The sequence below is a fragment of the Bubalus kerabau genome, chromosome 3 (assembly GCF_029407905.1).
Source record: "Bubalus kerabau isolate K-KA32 ecotype Philippines breed swamp buffalo chromosome 3, PCC_UOA_SB_1v2, whole genome shotgun sequence".
In the NCBI taxonomy this organism is placed as follows: Eukaryota; Metazoa; Chordata; class Mammalia; order Artiodactyla; family Bovidae; genus Bubalus; species Bubalus kerabau.
This window is the reverse complement of record NC_073626.1, coordinates 120,067,382-120,071,838: the sequence shown is the minus strand read 5'-3', so window position 1 is coordinate 120,071,838 and position 4,457 is coordinate 120,067,382.

Genomic DNA, 4,457 nt, shown 5'->3' with positions numbered 1-4,457 from the left:
ACCAATCACAGGGCTCAATTCTCTCCAAATATTTCAAATCCTTAAAAATCATTTTTCATGGCTTTCCCTTTCTTCCTCATTTAGTTATTTTCCTGCCTTTATAGCTATCATGAGTCTCCCCTGGTGGTTCAGACAGTAAAGAGTCTGCCTGCAGTGTAGGAGACCAGGTTTGATCCTTGGGTCAAGAAGATCCCCTGGAGAAGGGAATGGCAACCCACTCCAGTATTCTTGTCTGAATAATTCCATGAACAGAGGAGCCTGGTGGGCTACAGTCCACAGAGTTGCAAAGAGTTGGACACAACTGAGCAACTTTCACTTTCACATAGCCATCATATCTTATAGGGGAGCAGTAACATTCTTTATGTATTTCCATAAAGAAGAGACATGCCTAGCAGCTCAAAATAGAACAATTTTGACAGAGCAGCTTCCCACTCACTGCTTCTCCCAATTGCTGATGAATATATAATTATTTGAAATTAAAGCACAATATCAAATATAGTAGTACATTTATAACATTTATATTTACTTCTATAATTATAACTCCCAGATATTTTTTAGGCCTATGTATAAATGTATACATTTTTAGCCATTATATATAAATAGATTCAATACTAGTGTACTGATTTATCTAAATCAAAGTATTTTATCTGATTTATCTTGCACAGTTAAGTTCTTACATCGTTTCAGGTTTTTTTTTTTTTTTTTTTTTTAAAGAAAAGCTATAGATATTATAATCTTTGTGTTCTCATTGGGATGCATGCATGCTCAGTCACTCAGTCATGTCCAACTCTTTGCGACCTCATGGACTGCAGCCCACTAGGTTCCTCTGTTCCTGGGATTTTTCTGACAAGAATACTGGAATGGGTTGCCATTTCCTCCTCTAGGCTTTTTGGGATACGACCTTTATATTTACCAACAATTCGGCTGGGTATAAAAATCTTGGATAACAACTTCTTTACTTTATATATTTTCTCTCCTGTGTTCTGCTATTGAATTGTACCAGGAAGAATTTTAGAACAGCTTCCTGTTTTCTGGACTGAGCTCTCATAGAAATTTGGCTTTATTCACCAGGATATGTTTCACATCAACTGTTCCCAAAATGCAAATAGCCTTTTCTTCTTAACATTAAAATTTAGGTTTTAATTGTTTTCAGCAAATGTTCCTTTAGTGGATATTTTAATTTTTTCTGCATTATATTCTTCTCTTTTCTGTATATCCTTTATTGGAATTTATATCTCCTTTGTCATACCTCCATATTTATACACTTATTTATAAACATTTTAGTTTCTAATATTTTGTATTGTATTTTTTCTATGATTGTCTCAAACCTTCTTTCTATGCTATTTTCAACATTATCTTTTAACATCATGTGTGTTTAATGCAATCACAATTTTTGACAGATATTCTTCTTCCATTCTTTTCTTTCCTAAGGTCTGCCTACCTGTTTTTCCTCCCAATGTGATATGTGTGTATCTTTTAATTATTCTCTTAATATCCTTTTTCAAACAGTTTACATTCACTTTATCTTAAAATATGAAGTATATTTATCTAATTTCTTCTTCACTTTTTTTTCCTGTTATCATATTTGCCTTTTGTTTTCTATATTCCTCTCTATAGAGTTTATGTTAGTTTCTTTCTGCTTATTATGCTTCTTGGAATGAGGAAATTTCTATCTGAACAAGTGATTTGCTGAATGATGTGGTGAAAGCATGACCTGGAGAAGCCAGGTTTTCCACTTGGGTATATTGTCTCAGAAAAGTTTTATGTCAAATAATCCACATTTTCTTTCATAATTGGTTCTCCTGAGGTTTCAGTACTCATCTTTGGCTCAGCTTGGTTCTTAGTCAAATCCCATATCTCACACATTATCTCTTTCATAATCTGTAGTTAGTTTGCTTTTTTCTCCCCCAAAGATATGGATAAACAAGTTTGTGTGTATGTGTGTGTATTAATTGCTCAGTCGTGTCTGACTCTTTTGCAACCCCATGAACTATAGCCTGCCAGGCTCCTCTGTCCATGGAATTCTCCAGTCAAGAATACTGGAGTGGATTGTCATTCCCTTCTCCAAAGCAGGATTAGAGAATCTCTAATATTTTTCAAGGTTAGGAGAAGAAGGGACTATTTTGGCCCACTGTTATGGAGAAGAAGTTTCTTCACTTCTTTTTCTTCCCATCAATAAATACTTTCAAAAAATAAGTATCATATTTATATAATCATCTTTAACTAGAGTCCCACTTTCTATACATGTACCCATACTTCATCCTGCTGCTCTTTCACCATTTACATTCCTTTTTTTATTACCTAATGAAACTCTATATTTACTTTTGGCCTTTCTTACTTTGTCTGCTGTCAATTTCCAAAATTTCTTATACACAAAAGAAGCAGCATTCTTGCGGTAAGTGCTTTGCCTTTCAGCAATTTCCTTTATGAAGCAGCCTCTAGGAAGGCATCATTTACAAATTACGGATCATCTGTATTTTACTTTATTCATTTACTCACCCCTTATTCATTTACCAACTATTGAGTACCTCTGATGTACATTGGCCCAAATTGAAACTGAGGAGGAAAAAAAAATCACTTACCACCACTTCATAAATCCCCTTCAGATAAACAAAAAAGTTTTAAGGAATTTGATAATAGTTTTAGAGGGCAATTTTATTTAGCCTGCATTTCTCACATCCATAAATATTATTAAGTGATGATTATCTGCTTTGCTCCTGACTGGGGAAATTGAATTTCATGAGCTACTGATGAGATTGATTTTTCTAAGAAAAGAACACTGGTCAGTTATTTCAGGAGACCTTTCTTTTTTCTTGGTGGTTGTAGTTTGAATATGTACTCCTGAGAAGATCTGCAGATGTGACTATTTTTATAATAACCTGACCACAATACATGAAGGGGAAAGTAAGATGACTTCATGTAAATTCCATATTTGAATTAGTAAGGATATAGTTTGTAGACATCTAAAACAAATCCTTCCATTACCTGAGTTCTTTGGAGGAAATATGCCAAGAAACATATAATTAAGTAATAGACTAATACACCTATCAGATGGAAAAAATAAAAAGTGGATGATGACTCCACACTATGAATTGGGAAAAAACATCTGCTGTGGTTTTGAAGAAAAAAGGAACCATATTTACAACTGGCTATGAAGTTACCCTCTTTATCAGCAGAATGCAGAGGAATCTGACCAGGAACTATGGTTATAACTATGGCTCTATTGTGAGTCTGAGATTCAGTTGTAGATAAAGTGTCAACAGAAACTGAACTGGGGAGTTTGGCCCTCTTTTTCTCACTGGGGTGTATAGGATCGGAAGTTGCTTTGCAAAGTGTAGGATATAACTCAGTGTCTCAGACCTTTGAATCCTTTTTAGATCAATGTATGCAAAGTGAATGGCACTAGCCAATTGATATCTAAAGCAGTGGTCCCCAACTTTTTGTTACCAGGGACCAATTTTGTGGAAGACAATATCTATGAACTGAGGGGTTGGGGGGATGGTTTCAGAATAGAATAATTCAAGTCTATTACATTTTATTATGCCACTGCTGATCTGATAGGAGGCAGAGATCAGGTAGTAATATGAGTCATGGGGAGTGGCTGTAAATCCAGATGAAGCTTCCCTCACTCTCAAAGCCACTCACTTCCTGCTGTGCAGCCCTCTTTCTAACAGATCACAGATCTGTACCAGGCTATGGCCTGGGGGTTGGTGATCCCTGATGTAAGATCAGAGGTGACCAAATAACCAATGCTGATTCTAAAAAATGATTGAACAGAAGGTTGTATCATATTGTTGTTGTCCAGTCTCTAAATCGTGTCCAACCCTGCAATCCAGTGAACTGCAGCACTCAGAGTAAGCCAGCCTTCCCTGTCCTTCACTATCTCCCAGAGCTTGCTCAAACTCATCCGTTGAGTTGGTGATGCCATCCAATCATCTCATCCTCTGTGATCCCCTTCTCTTCCTGCCCTCAATGTTTCCCAGCATCAGGGTCTTTTTCAATGAGTTGGCTCTTTGCATCAGGTGGCCAAAGTACTAGAGCTTCAGCATCAGCCCTTCCAATGAATATTCAGGGTCGATTTCCTTTAGGATTGACTATTTTGGTCTCCTTGCTATCTCAAGAGTCTTCTCCATCTCCACAGTTTGAAAGCATCAGTTCTTCAGTGCTCAACCTTCTTTATGGTCTAACTCTCACATCTGTACATGACTACTGGAAAAACCATAGCTTTGATTATACAGATCTTTGTTGGCAAAGTGAGGTTTCTGCTTTTCAATACCATGAAGTCTATAAATAATTCTCTTACACTGTCAAAGAGGATAAAGTTGGGACATTGTATGACTAAAATTGAGATAAATAGTGGGAATTTTAGTGATAGGAAACCTGAGTTTCTCTATCCTACTCATGGAACCTCCTGGAAGCATTAAACCCTTGGTCTCAGTACCTGACAAGCGTACATA